The 21,120-nt window shown below is 42.9% G+C and overlaps 1 protein-coding gene across 1 annotated transcript in view; it reads right to left on the bottom strand.

The window, feature by feature from the left end:
* DSCAM (DS cell adhesion molecule) overlaps window positions 1-21,120 on the bottom strand; it is a 697,767-nt gene that overhangs the window by 586,835 nt on the left and 89,812 nt on the right. The window lies entirely within an intron of this gene.

Raw genomic sequence — 21,120 nt, forward strand, 5'->3', positions numbered from 1 at the left:
TTCTGTGTTGTGGTAGAATAAACCAATCAAAACGCTATGGATCTCGAAGCACAAAGAAAAAGAATTACTCTCCAGCAAGATTACCATTAGTCTGGAAAGAAGTAAATTTCACCCTTGCCATTGCTGATCAAGCATTCGTGCTAGGACCAATCAAATACTAGCCATCATTTATTTCAGTCAAACCTTCAGTAACTACAATTTCCTGTCTGGCAAAGATTGTTAGCATTAGTAACTGAATATTTTTCATCTCTGATGTCTATCTAACAATGTATAATGTAATGAGAAGAATGCAGCAAATAATGAAAAAAAAAGAAACAGTTCCTTAAAATAACAAACATTTGTAAAAATAATTTACCAGGGTTAGTAAAAAGAATAAGGTATATTTAATATAGAGATTGTCCAGGCTAACATGTCAACTATAGTTTGCTCAGTATTAGCTCCTCCAAAGCCTTGGGCTGTAGATCTTGTTATATTGAGAGAGTGAATGCAGGCCAGGCCAGGAAACTATCCGCCTATTCTTTTAAGAAGGACTGTCAGAACTTCACTTGGTTTCACCCAAAGTATGAGACCTCTAATAAAGCAGCATCTCCCTTCTGCTCTATATTTGAGAATATGGCAGTGAAAAGCTTTACTTTTGCATTTCCAAAAGGAGAGAGAGAGAGAGAGAAAGAGATTGCATTTAATATATGAGCAGTGTTCACCCAAAAAACTAGTTAGTTCTACTTTAGACAAATAGATAAGGTTGCTGTATTATCTCCATTTGCACTTCTCTACAGCTTGAATTCTATAAACACTGAAGTAGAATTTATCCAGCATAACTGGCAAGTTTTTAAAAGGTAGCTATTGTGTATCTAACCACATTAAACATTTTCCAGGGAGTTCAATACTAGCCTTTATCTGCAAAATGTATCATCTTGTGTGGGGTCTGAAGAACCCCTAGCAACCACAAAGCTAATCTTTACAAGATGCTATTTCCTCCTGCTTCTGAGTTTTATGGAGGGTTGGCTGTGTGAGATGGAGGGTTTCCTTACTTTTCTTGCCCACCAGTAGCAGGAAAAGCAGACTGCCCACCTAAAAGACAGCAAAGTTAAGTGGAGAGAGATTTCTGGGGAAATTTCAGGAGGCAACGTGAAAAGATCTTGTAGGGTTAGGAATCTGATTCATCAAGCAAACGGGATGGCTTACAGCTCGCTGCCAACCAGGTGTTCAAGTGCTGGCTCAGAGTAACACATATGAAACAGACCCTTCAAGGTTGAAACAAAAGACAGGACTATGCAGCACTTTAAAGACTAACAAGACTAATAAACCATCTTGTTAGTCTTTAAAGTGCTGCATAGTCCTGCCTTTTGTTTCAGCAAGACCAGACTAACACAGATACATCTCTATTATTATCCTTCAAGGTTGGTTCAGTTTTAGTCAAACTTATTTTTTTTTTTTTTAGTAAAGCAAACAGATATGAACTGAATGCATACAGGAAGAAGATGGTGCAATTTCTATGTAGTCAAATTTCTAATTATAGACACACTTTAAAGGAACAAAACGGATTGTGACAGGATAGAGAATGAAAAAAAATGTGTAAGTGAGCATTTTTAATTGAACAATAAGAGCTAGCCTCTATAATTAGAACTGAAATATTGTTTAACATGTTTTAATTTTCATCTCCAAAGAAGAGATGCTCATAATAATAAATACACCGAACCATTGTTAGCTCTTAATATGCTGTGCTGCATCTCAACAGAAACTCAGGTATAATCAGTAAGGTTTCCAATTTAGTATGAAGAGGTGGATACCGAATTGTCAATGTCATAAAATAGAGAAGACTACCAGACGGTAAGTGTAGTACCTTACACAGAGCCTAACTTTTCCATGTTTAATTGAACTCAAAATACTATGCAAGTGAACAGGATGCATACTAAATGCATCCTTAAGAAAATAACACATATTCCAATTGCATGGTATCCTCTGTAGTAACTTTCAATACTCCTAATTAACTTTTCATCCAATACTATAATGCTTCACTTTAAAGTAGTGCCCAGCACACATTTATCTTGATGGAAGCCAAATGAATCCCTCGAAAGTAATTGCGATTATATAATATACAGACAGAATATACAAATATTGTTGAGCACAATGTACAAGCTGTTTGGAATCATACTACAGGGGAAAAAAGCAGAATGGGATAATGTGCAGTATCTCTACTATGCTTCACGGGAAAAAATAATCTGAATTTGCCAAATAACAGAGCAGATGATTTACCAAAAATTAACTGAAACTAAGATACAGAGGTGAATATGATTATATGCTGTTGTACCTTAAAATGTGTTAACTATTGAAATAAAAAATATGGGTGCTTAGTTGGGAAAACAGCAGTAAGGCCATACAATGCTGCTAGAGGGGGGAAGGGAGTAACTGAGGAAAACAAACAGGTTCAGGATGAAAACAAAGAAGTGAAAACCTGAAATAGGGAAGAGAGTATGAATACATGTACAGAATAATAAGGTAAGAGAGATGTTGGAATGCACCATGCATTTTCTTCCAGAAAACAAGAAACTTAATTATTTATTTTAAAAACTGGATCTAAAGTTTATTTGAAGATGCAAATGCATAATTTCCAGCATGGGGAACAACATGCTATGGATACAAGTAAACAAATGTAGGCCCTGCTCCTGCAAATTGTTCTGTGTACACAGACTCCTGTACCCACAAAAGCATTCACTGAAGAAATTCTGGAGACCTGCCTAAGTGGAGCAAGGTAACTTTCTCCCCTAAACCAAAACCTGTTTCCAGTGTTTGAGTGGGTCTAATAGCCACCCATTTGGGTAAGTATAGTCTGGTAATTATCCTGTCTCCTAGCCTGAGAGTCACTTCCCACAGCTCTCTAATAAGCCATGACTCCCATGTACATATAGGTACACTGTATTTAAAGGCCAAGGCCAGACAGTCAAATAATTCTTCTGCTTGATCCATGTTGCTAGTGTCCATAGGTGTCTCTAGCCCCAGAGTTCACACTGCCCAAGGGAAAGTTTCCCAACCACCCTTGTTAAATATTGATTTATGCTCTGAATCATGGGGATGTAAATCCCCTCCAAAACTGTTCATTACTTGTTTTTATTCTTACTCTCTTAACTAATATATTCATGTTATCTGTATAGTGTCCAAGCCTTTTTGAATCCTATTGTTCTCCAACTCCATGAAACTAAGGCACATAATGTAAATGATGCTGACTGTGAGCCTTTTATCAGCTTTTAAATATGCTTTCATGCCCCTCAGAATGCACTACAATAATTTCTTTGGTTTTATATTCTTGTGTATTTGTTCTTCAAATTCAGTTCTAATGCACCTAGTATCTCCTAAAACAGATGAATTGTAGGCCTAATTTCCTTTTACTGTAACATAATGAAGAGTTAAGTGAGGGATTCAGAGTCTATACAAAAATCCTGCAGGGAGGAAGGAATAAATGGCTTGAACCATCAGCCTACCGCATGTTTCTGAGGATGGAGGAAGTTCTGAGGATCATTGTAAAATCGTGAAAAAGAAAGGAGAGTAAACAAGAAATAGAAGGGGAAGCCTGAAAAGATTTAGACAAGTATTCAAACTTCTACAGATTATTTGAATTGCATTTCATTAGATTTGACCATTGCAGGTTTGTATAGAGTCACCTCCTTTATCTGTTTGGGTAGGAAGTCATACAACACATTCTTCAACTATCTAAGAAATGATAGCATTGGAATGTAATAGAAAGTTACAGTAATCAAAATATCAGAAGTTGATAAGGAACAGTTCTAGTAAAAGTTGAATTTCAATATTTATAGATGACTGAAAATATACATATGCATGTATTTAAATTGTACAATTTCTGTGTGTGTCAAATTTGTAAAGTTATTGAAATCTAATACTAGTTCTATTGAAAAAAAACCCTTTCTTTCATTAGTGATTACTTATCAGCATTCTAATGTACATTGCATTCATTTTATACACTAAGAGCCAAATTCTACCCTTACAAATTGATTATGTAAGGAAGAATTCAGCCCTATATTCACAGAATTTATAGAAACACAAAAAAAAACCCTCCCCGTTTTCCCTTTGATTAATCCAGTCTGGCATGAAATATTTATTTAGACATAATCAAATCAAAAAGGTTGACAAAAGATTCATTTTGGTTGAACAAAATATTACATTTCTAGTCATTTTTAAATAAAAGCAAGGGATAGAGTCACAAACTGTGTGGGGAGTAGGATCTCTGTTATAACATTTAGCCCAATCTGAGATGTGGAAGACCTACATTCAATCCCCCTTCCCTTCTGCCTGGTGTGGGACAGGAATTTGAACTTGGGTCTTCTATATGGCAGGAATGTTTTCTAACCACTGAGCTATGGGATACATCACTTCACGGTATATCTGCACTTTGTATACAATACTTGAATAGTTATCAGGCCAGAGAGAGCAAGCAATAATAACTCTACAATACAGTGGCTAGGGCACTCAATCAGAGAAGACTCAAATTCATATCCCTGGGTCAATGACTAATTTATACGTAGTAAATGGCAATATTTTACAGCTATTCTGAAAGGGGAAGGTAATGGGAAAGTTGTAGGGACCTCCTTTTGGCCACTGTAAGAAATTGTCAAGGTGCTTAGGCACAGAAGAGAAGGCAGATTACATAGACAAGTCTTTAAATGTAGTCAAACATTCTTTCCTCTCCCCAAAAACCCATAGTTTGGTAAAGAACAAATAAACCCAAAATAAAATCTGAATGGACAGCTAAAAATAATCATGATTGCCAGGACAATTCCAAGAGCCATTCTGGAGTAGCTTCAGCCAGAAGAAAGAGGTCAGAGAAGTGTAGTATATGATACACTTTTGTGTCTCATTCTAGTGACTTGCCCCTGTGACCAATGAATTTGGAATTGCAATAGCTATTAAATATTTGTATTAGAGGAAGGAGAAAGTGAATGAATCATGGCCAAATTCGAACCTTAGAAGCATACTCAGCTCCTCTTAAGTCAGAGGGAATTGGCTGTTCATTCCTGAGGGAAGAATTTGGCCTTCTGTATTAAAGGATGAGAAAGTACATGGGGATCATAGAAGAAACAAAATTAGGGCAGAAGTAAGGCATTCACTCAAGAAAGTAGAGAAAAAATGGCTTTGAATGACAGCAAAGTTGTAGGGAGGCCACAAAGGACTCTCTGAATAGCACCAAGAGCATGAAGGAAAGAATGGGTACACTGAAGCATAATAATGATAGCTAAGGAGAGTGATAAATCAACACAAAATATTTCAGATAAAGAAAGCAAAAAATGAAGTCAATTGCACAATCATGAGATTAAAAAATATAATAGACAATAAATCAGTAATGTGGATATTAGATTTCTATATCAAAATATACACGATTACAGAAGCGCCAATAAAACCAATAAGCTATGGAAAAATAATTTATAAGTCTAACCAAAAGCAAAGCAAGAGATGAACATAAAAATCATTTACTTGCTACAAGCCACTTCAGTGTCCTTACCCAATGCTGCTTTCTCGTAAGAATTCAAGTAAGACAAAATAAGATTCGCTTTCTCCTAAACAAAACATTCAGAATGTATTTTGATCAACTCACAGTTAGAACTATTTAATAAACAGATAGTGTTACTAAAGGAGAGGATTTACAAAATACTTCTATTTTTTTTGGTGGGGGGAGACCACTAACTCATCCCCTACTTGCAGTAATGAAACAAGCTTCACCAATCTCTCCATGAGTAACTCTGAATGGTTTTCCTGAACAATTCATAATTAAATAGTGCTGGTCAAATATCTTTCAACTAAGTGTATTTTTCTCTGAAAGTGCCAATATGTCAAAATTGAAACTTTCTGGTTTTCAAAATGTTTTCAATTAGAAACAAATTGAGAAAAAAGTTTCAACGTTTTGACTGTTCATTTAGAAAGTTCAGGTAATTGACATTAAACAAAGTGGTTGAAATTGAAATAAAATGTTTTAATTGATTCAATACAAAACATTTTGAGGATTTTTGGGTTGTGGAAATTTGAGATTTCAATTTTCAATCCCAATTTTGGAAAGACATTTTTCAGTATCTTGAAAAATTTTGCAGGTTGGGAAAAATTATTTTTTGTCCAGCTCTCCCAGTAAGTTCCATTCTCTAGGGACTCATTATACCTGTTTAAATAGATTAAACCAACTGAAATTTCATGTATCAGAAAACTGAAAAGTTAAATATAAAAAAGAAGCCAGGTGAATTTTCCCTCCCTGTTACTGTAGTATTGTTTTATACAGTATTTTTAGTCCATTTTCAATAGTGTGTTTACTTGCACTGAAGCTAACGAGAAAAACTGCAGCCTGGTTACTACCAAGTCTCCTATATTATGGAAAAGATACTGTTCACATACATCTCCCATGGCAGTGTGGACACGCTCTTGCGCAAGAAAGATCTGAAGGCCATTTTACCATAGGGCTTTCTTGTGCAAGAAATCCCTGCCGAGTGTCCACACTGCCCTCTTGCGCAAGAGCTCCTGCGCAAGAGGGCTTACACCTGTTAAAAAAGAGCGTAGCTCTTGCGCAAGAAGCCCTCTCTTACCACGCTGTACTTTAAGGGTATGTCTACACTACTACCCTAGTTCGAACTAGGGTGGTTAATGTAGGCAACCGGAGTTGCAAATGAAGGTGTACCGGTAGTTCAGAATAGGAAGCCTAATCCGAACTACCAAGTTCGTGCCGCGTGTAGCCGCGGGCACGGAGTCCGCACTAGCAGACATTTAAAAATGGCGGCGCCCGGCAATATGCAAATGAAGCCCGGGAAATTCAAATCCCGGGCTTCATTTGCAACTCCAGTTACCTACATTAACTACCCTAGTTCGAAGTAGGGTGGTACTATAGACATACCCTAAGTTTCCTTGCACAAGAGCGGGCAGGCAGTGTGGACGCTCTGAGGATTCTTGCACAAGAATAGCTGTTCTTGTGCAATAACCCACCAGGGTAGACATAGGCCAAATGTGGACTGTAAAGTCAGCAACAGCAGCTTTGGCTTCTCAATGAAATCCAGGCAGAGGCAAATATAAGCCAGCATGGCCTGGTACACCAGCACTAAACAGGGAATAAGTAATAATGGAGAATGAGAAAACAGTCATAACACCGACACATGTGGTAGAAAATTGCCCTTCCAACTTAATTAATTATCATAATTAACTCTTAAGATTCTCCCCTCATTACCCTCTGTTGGCTTTTTATAGCCAGTATGGTGTATTAGAAAGACACCACACCTATCACTCCCAGCCCCTCCGTGGTGCTGTCTCTCCTCTGGCTCTCTCTCTTCTGTGGCAGCCCTGCAGGAGAACAGGGCTGGGGAGAGGAAGAGAGCTGGATGCAGTTGAGCAGCCAGAGGAGCTGCCAATGTTCTGTTCTTTTCCCTGCTGCCCCTCCCAGAGGCAGAGGTGAAAGTAAGGAGGTGTGCCTACTGCTCCAGCAAGGAGGAGCCAGCCAACTGAGGCACTCGACTACAGGAGAAGGTGCAGCACACTCCCAGCCCAGCTCCTGAGGCTCTCCTGCAGGCTTCCACACTAAGCAGCAAGCAGCCAGGCAGGCTAAAGAGGCTGGCTGGGAGTGTGGCCTCTCCACCGGTCCAGGACTGCTCCAGCCCCTGGTCCCATCATTGCACCATTCAGGGAGGGTAGGAGGGCTGATGCCCCTCGAGATTCATACCAGGACTCTGTTTGCTGTTCCACTTCCCATCAAGGTGCTAGAGGGAAGCACACAGCATGTCTGCATTCCTCTGCCTCCTGACTGGAAAGAGCTGGGGAGAGAAGGGGGATATATGATGCCTGTGCTGAGCTCCATGAAGGGTTCTTCCATATATAATATATTGCAGCATTGCCATAGGCCATATACTAGAACCATCATGCAATAATCTGAGAAGGTGAACGTACCTTTCTGTGTGGCACAGGTGAAGCCCTAGGGCATGACACTCCTTTCTGGGCACCTCAGTGCCAGAAAGCTGTTGACAAAACTGGAAGGAGTACCTGATGAGAAATACAATTGACTGAGGACTGAAAGGACTCTGATTTGGCGGGGCAGTGGGGGAGAGAACCTGGGAGTGTAAAGTCTGAAAGGGCAACTGGTACTTACAAAGAAAATAATTGTGCAACTTATGTCCATTCCATCTGCAGCCATTCTTTAAAACAAACACACACACACAAAAATTGCTAAACATTGCTCTCACTGTTCTCAACCAATCTTTTGCACATATGCTGTGCAGTGTTAGCTCAACAGTAATAAATAAATAAAATCACTATTCATGCTCTTGGATCCAGTTAACCTTCTTTTCATTTGCTGACATTATCAAAACACGATTAGATGGTGGTGCACCTGCTGGTACACCATCGCACCCCTCCAGGCTGTTCCAGACATCACCCTATCAGGGCGCTAGAACCAAAATCCAGTGAAGAAAGCCGAGAGAGAATCCCATTGGCTCCAGTGAGCTTTAGACCAGGCCTAGAATGCACAGAAATGGAGTACCTTTCTCACTAAAGTAGAAAAATCTTCCCAAGGAAAATAGGACTATTTCAAGTGTATCCCTTATGTGCAAGTCAACAGAATCCATGTTATAAGTCACACCACAGAACTGATCTCCAGATCATGAATGTTTCACAGAAAAGTTGAGAGTGACTGTGGAAAAGCCCAAAAGCTCATTGCCCTGCCTAGGCCCACTGACATGACACATCTGATACAACTGGTCACTCCCTAATGTAAAAGTGGGCATTAGGGACAGAAGTTCACCTGTCTTGAATGGATTACTAACCCTTCCAAGCAGACATCATAACCCTAATTCACAAACAGGACACCTCAGTCATCATGGTCTGTCCTCAAAGTCTAACAGACACAGCTACATTTTAAGGCTTCCTTATGGAACACTATATCAACTCATGGACCAAGGAGTGGAAGGACTGGCGAGGCACTATTCTTCCCTGTGTCCCTGGCTACTGACATAGTTATATCTAGACATATTCACAGCTCCCCACAGGACTGAATGTAGACACCACGTTTCCTTGGCCTGCAAAAATAGAAATCTGAAGATGCGCTCATGCCCATCAACACCTCCTCTCCCCAGCTCTTTCCAGTCAGGAGGGAGAAGGCGGCAGACATGCTGTGTGCTTTCCTTTCACGCCTTGATTGGAAGGGGAATCATAAACAGAGTCCTGGTATGAGTCTTGGGGGGCATCAGCCCTCCTACTCTCCCTGAATGGGGCCCTGAAGGGACTGGGGGCTGGGGCAGTCTTGGGCTGGCAGGGCTGCTGCTGTACCCATGGCACTGGAAGAGAGGTGGCTCTGTGGAGGGTTCGAGGGAAGGGAAAGTTTCTGCTCCTTTTCCCACTGGGAGGGGAAGAGCAGGAAAAGCATCAAATGGCCAGCAGTTCCTCTGGCTGTCGTACCAGCACACCTAGCCCCAGGTAGCGGTGTGGGATGGGGAGAAGAGAGGAGGGGGAAAGAGTGGGGCCCCGGGATGGGGTAGGGTGGAATCATGTGTGTGAGGAGGGGGGTTACATGGACATCCTTAGCTGGTGTGCCCATACTGGGAAGGAAATAATTTTACTTTCACTCCTCAATCCAGACCACTTCTCCCTCAGTCACAACATTCCCTAATGCCACAGACAAACTTGATTGGAGCAATACTAGCCCAAGAGGTTCTCCCTCAAACTTCAAAGGGTCTGTACTGTACCCTGTTACTGTCTGTAAATTCCATTCATATGCTACCTGCTTCCTCTCTCAGGTCATGATACAAACATTGAACAAGTCAGCTACAAACTCCCTTTTGTTTCTAGTACACATCTCACCACCATCTTGATACACTGTACCACCAAAAGGTAATGAGGAGCGAGTTGTAAGGTTTAATCATGATAATGGATTAAGTTGTAAGGGCAATTTTCTAAAGGGAAACCACATATATTGGTGTTATGACTATGTTCCCATTCTCCCTTATTACTTATTCCCTGTATAGTGCTTGTATGATAGATATTGAGTTTGTTTTATGTCAAATTCCATGCTGAAATTATATGTTTTTTTTCTTTTATGTTCTGGCACAGTGTCAGTTAGTGAACTGTGCCTGTCTTAATTTATATTTATTGTACAAGATCATTCTAGTTATTCTTTGGTGTCACTGTAGCAACTGAATACTTAAAATACTCAGAATCAGTTTATAGTCTGAAAAAGCACAATTCAAAATACAAAGCAAATCTTGTCCATACATGTCTACGAAATTCAATCCCGTAGTAGATTGTTACATGCAATGGAATGGTAAAGGGACAAAATGAAACATAAACACAATGGCTACGTCTACATTGGCCCCTTCTCCGGAAGAGGCATGTTAATTTCCAACTTCAGAATAGGGAAATCCGCGGGGGATTTAAATATCCCCCACGGGATTTAAATAAACATGGCCTCCGCTTTTTTTCCGGCTTGGGGAAAAGCCGGAAAAAAGCATCTAGACTGGCGCGATCCTCCGGAATAAAGCCCTTTTCCGGAGAATCTCTTATTCCTACTTTGAATAGTAGGATTTCCCTATTCTGAAGTTGGAAATTAACATGCCTCTTCCGGAGAAGGGGCCAATGTAGACGTAGCCCGGATGTATAAATAAGTTTTGTTAGCTTATATTTTGTTTTAGTATGTCTTACGTTATTGGTGCTTCCCAAAAAAATAAAAACAATTTCTTTTCATGGAATACATTCCATAGCTATAGAACTACTTTCCATGTAGCATATTCTGTTCTGTTATTCAGGCTACTAGTATTTTAGGGCTGTGAAGTACAAAATTACAGTGTGTCCAAAAGGAACAAAACCAGACTGTGTATTTCCAAATTGCTACTCCTATTCCATGTGCCTATGCTCAATTTATTATTTCAAGGGTGTATTCATCCGAAGAAGCCTCAAAACCTCTAATAGGGATAATTAACTAGGCAATTGTTTTTTTCCATAGAAAAAGACTGCTACAAGACAAAAAAAGCACACATTTTTACACTGTCATTCTCACAGGATAGCATTGTATATTAAAATCAAAGCAGGCTTCCTCAATTAAAATAAAAGGTCCTCGGGTCAAACCATAAAATAAGAAGTGAAGCCCACAAATGAGTTGCATCTCTGAAAGTGTGAAAAGTGGGGTTGTTTGGTACAATGCACAGCCGGAACATGAACACAGATACTAAATGACAAATACCATGGGTGAAAAGCAAGGAAGCCTCTAATTAGTTAGGAAAGTATCATTTATTTGTGGCCTAAATGTGTAGTGCCTTCAATTTTGTGTCCAATAATAATGCCTTGACTGATGGAAATACACATGGAATAGATACTGCAATGATTATTCATTCTGTAATTGAGCGGTTAATGTTTTAAGCTGTGTGGTGGCAGTTTAATTAAGGGTAGGGGGTTGGGTTATTTTCTTTTTTAAAATACTGGAGAAGCTTTAACAGGGCACATTTGACTTTTATTTGTTAGCTTGTTTTCAGTGAGATATCCTTACCTCTTGCAATGGAAAGCTCTGGTGAAGCCTCTTTGTGATTTTAAGGTAAGAATAAAGAAATGAGCGGGCATGAAGGAAGTGGCTTGAGGAGCACGAATAACCAGACAGAGGCAAAATAAGAGTCCAAGAAGTCCTTTGTGTCTCTCCAGATGATTTAAAAGTGATAGAGGAGAAAGATGATCATCTATTTGTTTCTGGAAATTAACAACTTGGCTCACTGTCTTTCCAGAGTGATATTTAGATGGTCTTCTCTGGGACATAACAGTGTTGCTTTCCTATTCACATTCCTACAGCCCCTAATGAGTCCAAGTATTACAGTGTATAACAACATTCCACTACCTCAATATAAAAGTTACATATCCTCCCTAAATAACTAGGGGTATGTCTACACTACAAAGTTAATTCGAACTAATAGCCGTTAGTTCGAATTAACTTTCATAGGCGCTACACATACAAACCGCTAGTTTGAATTTAAATCGAACTAGCGGAGCGCTTAATTCGAACTAGGTAAACCTCATTCTACGAGGATTAACGCCTAGTTCGAATTAAGTAGTTCAAGTTAAGGGCTGTGTACCCCCTTAATTTGAACTAGTGGGAGGCTAGCCCTTCCCAGCTTGCCCTGGTGGCCACTCTGGGCCAAGCCAGGGAAACTCCTCTGCTTCCCTCTCGGCCCCGGAGCCCTTAAAGGGCCACGGTCTGGCTACAGTGCTCGTGCCAGTTGCAAGCCTGCCAGCACCCAGCCAGCAGACCCTGCACCTGGCACGGCATGAGCCAGCCACCCGATGCCCCCCAGCCCTCCCCCTCTTCCCAGAACCAGGCTGGCGGCTCACAGGAGCCTGCCTGGGGCCGCAAGAGGCGGGCTCCCGCTTGGTCTAGTGCAGAGATCGTAGACCTCATCGAGGTTTGGGGGGAGGCCGCCAATGTCCATGACCTCTGCACTAGGCACAGGAATACGGCCGTCTATGGCAGGATAGCTGCCAGCCTGGCCACCAAAGGCCACATGCGAACCCAGGAGCAGGTTTACATGAAAATCAAGTTGGTCCAGTGAGACCCCCCGACCCTGAGCCCTGAGCTTAGAACATAAGGACATAAGAATGGCCGTACTGGGTCAGACCAAAGGTCCATCTAGCCCAGTAGCCTGTCTGCCAACAGTGGCCAACACCAGGTACCCCAGAGGGGATGGACTGAAGACAATGACCAAGCGATTTGTCTCGTGCCATCCATCTCTAGCCTTCCACAAACAGAGGCCAGGGACACCGTTCCTACCCCCTGGCTAATAGCACTCCATGGACCCAACCTCCATGAATGTATCTAACTTCTCTTTAAACTCTGTTATAGTTCTAGCCTTCACAGCCTCCTGTGGCAAGGAGTTCCACAGGTTGACTATGTACTGTGTGAAGAAGAACTTTCACTTATTAGTTTTACACCTGCTGCCCATTCATTTCTTTTGGTGTCCTCTAGTCCTTCTATTATGGGAACTAATAAAGAACTTTTCTTTATTCACCCTCTCCACACCACTCATGCTTTTATAGACCTCTATCCTATCCCCCCTCAGTCTCCTCTTTTCTAAGCTGAAAAGTCCCAGTCTCTTTAGTCTCTCTTCATATGGGACCTGTTCCAAACCCCTAATCATTGTAGTTGCCCTTTTCTGAACCCTTTCCAAGGCCAAAATATCTTTTTTGAGGTGAGGAGACCACATCTGTACACAGTTCTGAAGATATGGCGTACCATAGTTTTATACTTCCCCTCCTCCTTCTTTCCCTGGCTTCCCCCTTCCAGCTCCCTCCTCCCATGTTTCCCCCTCCCCCCTTCCACCCTCTCTCTTCCCGTCTCCCACCTCCTTTTCCCAGTCTCCCCAGAGGTTAATTCTCCCCCCCTCCCCCCGTTTTGTTAAATAAAAAGAGTTTCTATTTTTGAACACACGTGTAATTTATTTTTTACATCAGGAAGGGGGGCTAGGGAGAGGTAAATGGAAGGAGGTGAGGGAGGAATGGGGCATGAGCGCCCGATGGGGAGGACTGAGGTGGCTCCGCGGGCTCTTCGGGGTGGAAGCTCTCCTGCAGGGCCTCCTGGATCCTGACAGCCCCCCGATTGACCCCCTGAATGGCAGCCTGCGACAAGTGCAGCCGGGCTGATGGCTGAGTACTGTGATGTGCCGAGTGTGGGCACTCAGGGCACTCCAAGCCAGGACTGCTTTGCTGTCCCTCATCGAGGTAGACAAGCAAATGGGGAACCCTGAGAACTGTCTGTCCGGGGTGGGGGCCGGGTCCCTTTAAACACAGCCCTCGGCTAGCCTGAGGCAGCAGCTCCACACTCTAAGTCCTAACCTGATGCCCTGCCAGCACTGGTTCTGGCCAACCTTAACTTCGGTTCAGGGTCCACTCAATGTGGACATGCTATTTTGAATTAGCAAAACGCTAATTCGAATTAGTTTTTAGGTCTAGATGCACTAGTTCGAATTAGCTTAGTTCGAATTAGTACTGTAGTGTAGACATACCCTAGGTTATATATCAATACTCTTACATCACAGCTCCTGTTGTATTCAGAACTTTATTACATACCAGCTTTACTTGTCTCACAAACAGGACCTTCCTTTCCTTGATGTAAGCCTCATCCAACTGCCTCTGAGGTCAATGGAAAGATTCATTCACTTCAATTGGAGTTGGATCAGGCCCTAAAATGGTTAGGGGAGCACATACGTCACATGAGGATGGTCCTACGCACAAAGTGAAAGGCACTTTCCAAATAGGACTCTATTTTCCATCCAATTTTACTAAAAACTTTGCCCAGTTTTGGCCATTACAATATTTACATGGCACAGTATGGTTTTTTAAAACCTCTATAAACCAGGCCCTAAAACCTTCTAAAAAAAGTCCCAATATTCTTGAAAGTCTGGAGTTGCTATAAAATGTAACATAACTAAAAGACTTACCTGGTGTTGACCAGGTCTGATCCCAGGGTCGGGGGAGGGTGTGATTGCGCAGGCATCCCACTGGTACTCCCTGAGCCTGGTCTGAGGGGGGCTGGGCTCTAGGTGAGGAAATAGACCTGGCCACCCAGGGCAGGGGGGGTTAGCCCACAGACAGGAGAGCCAGGCCTGGGGGGGTGGGGGTGCCCCTGGGGAGGAAGCCGCAGTGGTGGCTACCCTCCTCTGCCACTCCAGGTCTGGAGCTTGGGCCAAGGGCTGGGGAGAAGGATTTGGGGAAGGGTGGCCACTTACCCGGGCCCAGTGGCCAACAAGATGGTGAGACCCATCCCCAAATGGACACTCCCTTAGTAGTGCAGCTGTCCCTGCACTTGGTAGTGGCCACTCTGCAGTAGAGCTGTCCTCTGCACTCATTGCCCTAGTGGTGACCGTGCAGTATCACACCTCTCCAATCAGCCCACTTTCTTTCCATGTTATGGAAAGCAATCGAGTTCCAGGCACATCCCATTTTCCTGCCACAATCAAACTGTGATGTTGCTTTAAGTCAGGATAAGAGGAAGCTGCCTAACAAATTTGGTGATCCTAGCTCTTTCAGTTTAGGAGGAGTTCTTGAACAAATGGACTCGCAGACAGACAGAGACAGATGGACTCACAGAAAGACAGATGCCTCTAAAATGTATATAGAGATATATTATGTTAACCACTACTATTATCTGATACCAACTTATGAAGAAAACATAGGGCAGTGGAACCTGAAAGAGATTTACCTTGAGAGTGACACAGAAAGAACACACAGTTGATCTACATATTTTAGAAATGTACATCTGTCTATCAATCCATCTATGAGTCTGTTTGTTCAAGAACTCCTCCTATACAGTGAGAGGTAGGCCCACCAGATTCGGTAGGCAGCTTCCTCTTTTTCTAACTCAAAGCAGGGCCAGGATTTGGTTGTGCAAGTAAAACAAGATCTTCCTGCAGTAGAATTAGAAAGGGAGGGGCTAATCAGAGGGACAGAGATACTACAGTGTCCCCATCGGGGGAAGTAAGCATGGGGAAGAGCTCTATTGCAGAGTGACCACTGTGGCAGCTGCACCACCAAGAGTGTGACCAGCTGGGGCTGGAGTTCACCATCTAGCCAGCTACCAGTCCAGGTAAGTGACCCTCCCACCCCAAACCCCTCTCTCCTGATCCTTGGCTGCAGTGCTGCAGTAGAGTTTGGGGGAAGTCCTGCTGGATGGGGAGGAAGAGAGAAAGCCCCTAAACAGTAAGAGCTAGGCCACCAAATTGGATATGCAACTTCCTCTTACCATAACTTAAAGCAAAATCAGGGTTTGAATGTGCCAGGACAATGGGATGTGCCTGTAAGTCAATTGTTTCTCATAAAATGGAAATGCAGGGGTCTCGTAGAAGAGACAGTTATACTGTGGAATGACCACAGGGGGCAGCAAGGGGGCCAGATATGGGGACTGGGACAGTTAAAACCCAGCTGGGCCAGCAGGGGACAGGGGTGGAGAAACAGACAGCTATCTACTGTTATTTCAGAGAGTTTGTCTGTTTATGTGTCCGTTTGTCTGTGTGTCTGTCTGTTTCCCAGCCAGGGGACATCCACCCCACCCTCTGCTGTGCCTGCTGGAGCTGCAGCAGCCATGGGACAGGTGCTTCTTACCTGGCCCAAAGCTACTCCAGTGAGAGGGGGTTGGAATTGTCATCTCTCCCTGGAGCAGTCTGCATACTGAACCCCTCATCCCCATCCCCACTTTAGAGCAAATCTTCTAGTACTGTATATTGGCCAATGGATGAAGGTTGAATTTTCTCATGGTCCACAATAAAACATCAAATGTTCTCCCACATTCAATGTATGTATTACAGTGTTGTGCAATGAGAAACTAAAATGCAGATTGAACTAAGACCAAAACTTCGGTTGCATCATTCTAATCCCAGTATGTACAACAGAGACCCAGAAATGGAGCAGTAGAGGTTTTGCAAGTCAGGATTTGCAACCATAGCAATATTGCCAAAAGCATGGGGGTATTCCAATCCTATTCTTTACTAAACTTAGCAGCCTCCTCAGACAGCATAGCCATACTTAAAACCACAAGAAGCCTCTGGGTTCTAGTAACCCTTTCTATCCCCACCCCAGCAAGGACAGGTTGAAATTCACTACTGTATTATGTCAGGAACATGCTCATTCCATACATACAAGATGGGAATCAGTTCCATACATACAAGATGGGAAGCGACTGTCTAGGAAGGAGCATGGCAGAAAGGAATCTAGGGGTCATAGTGGACCACAAGTTGAATATGAGTCAACAGTGTGATGCTGTTGCAAAAAAAGCAAATATGATTCTAGGTTGTATCAACAGGTGTGTTGTAAGCAAAACTCGTGAAGTCATTCTTCCACTCTACTCTGCACTAGTTAGGCCTCAGCTGGAGTACTGTGTCCAGTTCTGGGCGCCACATTTCAAGAAAGATGTGGAGAAACTGGAAAGGGTACAGAGAAGAGCGACAAGAATGATTAAAGGTCTAGAGAACATGACCTATGAAGCCAGGCTTCATGAACTGGGCTTGTTTAGTTTGGAAAAAAGAAGATTAAGGGGGGACATGATAGCGGTTTTCAAATATCTAAAAGGGTGTCACAAGGAGGAAGGAGAAAATTTGTTCCTCTTGGTTTCTGAGGACAGGACAAGGAGTAATGGGCTTAAAGTGCAGCAGGGGAGGTTTAGATTGGACATTAGGAAAAAATTCCTAACTGTCAGGGTGGTCAAATATTGGAATAAATTGCCAAGGGAGGTGGTGGAATCTCCCTCTCTGGAGATATTTAAGAACAGGTTAGATAGACATCTGTCAGGGATGGTGTAGGTGGAGCTTGGTCCTGCCTTGAGGGCAGGGGGCTGGACTCGATGACCTCTTGAGGTCCCTTCCAGTCCTATGATTCTATGATTCTATGATTCATTTTGAGAGCTAAGACACTCCCTGGAGCTCCCTGGAGAGTACTGGGACATCCTTCCCTTTATCTCAACCCTCACTGATAATACTTAAGTAACCCTCCATTTCTTTTCAAAACAGCAAATTCTCAGACATCTGCTTCTCACCTATGCCAGCCCCAGATCCATGCCAGGAGATCAACTTGGGCCATACTGAACACCTTTGGGCAGGGAAGAGGGAAGACACATTTGCTTGATGCAGCCCTTTCCTGGATGAAACACTCATTTACAGTTACTTCCCTTTGGAATTCTTAGCCTGTTGCGCCTTTTCAGACAGTAACAGAACATGTAGTACATGTAGGGTATTTTGTAGCATAATGCTAATTCATAACTGTACCAGACATTTCCCGGTGGGGACTGGATCTCAGTTTGATTTCATTAGTTTTGTCAGTTTGCCCATCATATTAGACAAGGTTGGATTAGCTGAGTCACAAACATCCCAACAACAAATCAAGAGTGGCACTCTTGTATCCACCACGTAGACATTAAGAACACAATAAGAAATACTTAGCATTGCCTAAGCCAGAGTTGAGCACCAAAGAAAACACAGATTCATGCTGAAGATATGGTCCGCAAGTACAGGCAGTCCCCGGGTTACGTACAAGATAGGGACTGTAGGTTTGTTCTTAAGTTGAATCTGTATGCAAGTCGGAACTGGCGTCCAGATTCAGCCGCTGCTGAAACTGACCGCCAGTTCTGACTTACATACAGAATCAACTTAAGAACCCCAGGCGTCCCCAAGTCAGCTGCTGCTGAAACTGATCAGCAGCTGATTCCAGGAAGCCCGGGGCAGAGCAACTCTGCCTCAGGCTTCCTGTAGTCAGCGCTGGTCAGTTTCAGCAGAAGCTGACTTGGGGACGCCTGGGGCAGAGCAGCTGGGGTTCTGCTGGGTTGCTCCAGTAGCGCTGCTCCTTGGTGCTACTGGACCAACCCAGCAGCACCCCATCTGCTCTGCCCCAGGCGTGGCTGATTCAGCCGCTGCTGAAACTGACCAGGTTGGTCCAGTAGTGCCCAGAGCGGCGCTGCAGGACCAATCGGCAGCGCCCCAGCTGCTCTGCCCCAGGGTCCAAAACAAAAGCCTGGTCTGCTGGGGGGGGGCACACTAGCTGCGCCCCCCCCCCTCAGCAGACCAGGGACATGGGGAGCAGAGCCGCAGCAGCAGCGGGGTGCCGCGCCTCTGAGGCTTTGCTCTGGCAAAGTCTCAGAGGCGCGGGACCCCGCCGCGGCTGCGGCTTCAGTCCCGGTGCCTGTGGTCTGCTGGGGACCGTCCCCAGCAGACCACAGGCACCGGGACTGAAGCGGCAGCCACGGCGGTTCCCCGCGCTTCTGAGGCTTTGCTATGGCAAAGCCTCAGAAGCGCGGCAACCCGCCCGGTGCCCCTGGTCTGCTGGAGACCGTCTCCAGCAGACCAGGGGCACCGGAGCAACTTACGAACGGGGCTTTCTCGCCCCGGAGCTCGCAGGTAGCAATCCGCCACCTTGACCTCCGGGGCGAGAAAGCTCCGTTCGTAAGTGCGGATCCGACATAAGTCGGATCCACGTAAGTCGGGGACTGCCTGTAGTGCATTGTGCAGCAGACAAAATAAGTTGTCCTCTGTGTCTATTTGGAAAGCAAGTACAAAGCCAAATACAGTCAGAGTCAGAGCAAATATTTTCCCTTCTGTAAATGGAAAAAAATGTGTACTGAAATTAGAAAGACTCCTAACATGATCTGATGTTAGTCAAGCATTAGAATCAAGTTATTACTTATGTAGGCAACATATAGTTTAGATACATAGCTACGCATAGAAAAGAAGAGAAGCCTCATTAGTGTTTACTTATTGCTCAGCTTCATTTTTAAGCCTCCTTGGAGTTTGCCATGAAGTACTAAGTTTTAGTTACTTCCCTCTCTTGGTGTAGAAAAAGTAAAATGAACTGATTACTCTTGGCCTGTTTCTCTAGTAGACTAGATAAGCCATAGTGAACTACATATACATAAGAAATCAGATGATTGTCAACCATCATTTTGGCCTCTAAGAGCATTAATGTTTTATACTCTTCTTCCTCATTTACTTCTATTTTTAGAAAGACCAAAACCATCAATCCTTGGCCGGTGGGAGGTTCAGGCTCCCTCTGAAACCTGGGTTTTCTATTGATGTACAATATTTTCTTTTTAAAAGGGGTATTCCATTAACAGGAAAACTTACTTCCTCATCAACCAATTAGGGATACATATTGGACTAACTTCACTGCAATCTCAGCCATTTAGCATCCCCAAGCATTCTGAAAGATTCCTAAAATAATATTCAGTCCTAGAGATCAGAGAATCGTGTATGCTGATCATCTGAAGGGAGGAGATTTATAATGAATTTAAAAAGTAACCAGAGGCACAGCCTGTAAGCATTTTATATACCCCAGCAGTACAGTTACACTTTAGATTTTCTTGATAAAATACAAGACTTTTGACTTCATGGCCTTGCTGAAAAGCAATCCCACAATGCATTCGACTGGTATCCAGGAGATCTGGGTCTCAGCACCCAGCTCTGTCAAGCTTCTTGTGTGACCTTGAGCAGGTGACTAAGTCTCTGAATTATTTCCCCCCAATTTGTAAAATGGGGCTAATAAAAGTTTGCTTCCTCACAGATCTGTTAGGAATGAGTTCATTAACATTCATGACATGCTCAGCTACCACAGTGAAGAGTGCCATATCTAAACCTAACAATACATGCTAGTCTAATCTTGTATCACCTTTGTCTTTGTATAGTGGACATTAGCTTCCAAGTGCTTGTATCTTATTTGTTCCAAAATGATTTGCCTGCTTTAGGTTTTTGTTCAACTAAATCCAGAAGAAACTAGAGTGAATGGCTTAAAATTAATGACTGGCCTCCAGGAATGGTCCTTAAAGCCTATATCAGTTAAATAACCGCAACTAGTCCATTTACTGCATTTTCAATAGGCTCAGTTTAAACAAACCCTGTGTTTTAACTCCTGTAGCAACTGATCTAAAGACTGTACCTGGGGTACTGGTGCTGCCTTAAACAGTTTATTTACATAAAACATTTTCTTCTTATTGGCTGAAAGTTACTGTAAAACAATCTGGGTAGTGAGGGCAGCGGTTTAACATTTGAACTAAGGTTGCTATTCGACAATTGTTTTTTAAAGGGCAGAAAGATATAAAATTTTAATAAAAATCCAAGCATTTCAAAAACTACAGACCTCTTTATGCACAAACAGGATAATGTTGGACTGTCTACCTTGAGCACCAAGTTCAATTAATAGACCCGGGAAGATTGCCAGAAGGTCTGAGGATTGAAAATCACAAGGAAATCTTAAATATTTTTTAACCTGTCATGGACAGAGATTCACAAAGGTTTAAAAAAACAACAACAAATGTATTTTTCATCTGTTTCTTACAAACTGGGGTGCTCTGACTTGCTAAATCTTAAAAAATGAGAGATAATAGCTCTGAGTCCATACTCAGTTTTCTGTTACACAGTTAAAATATTATGTAAAAACAACAAATGATCTGGTAGCACTTTATAGACTAACAAAACATGTAGATGGTATCATGAGCTTTCGTGGGCACAGCCCACTTCTTCAGATGACCAGAGTTTTGAGTTTAGGATGTGCAGACCCAAAATAAATAGGAAAGAAGGAGGGAAGGGGGGCAAGAGAGACAGGGAGCAGAGGGTACAGAAAGTTCAGCAAAATAGAAGGAATCAGTAA

Source organism: Pelodiscus sinensis, chromosome 1 (genome assembly GCF_052426305.1).
Source record: "Pelodiscus sinensis isolate ZL-2025 chromosome 1, ASM5242630v1, whole genome shotgun sequence".
Taxonomy (NCBI): Eukaryota; Metazoa; Chordata; order Testudines; family Trionychidae; genus Pelodiscus; species Pelodiscus sinensis.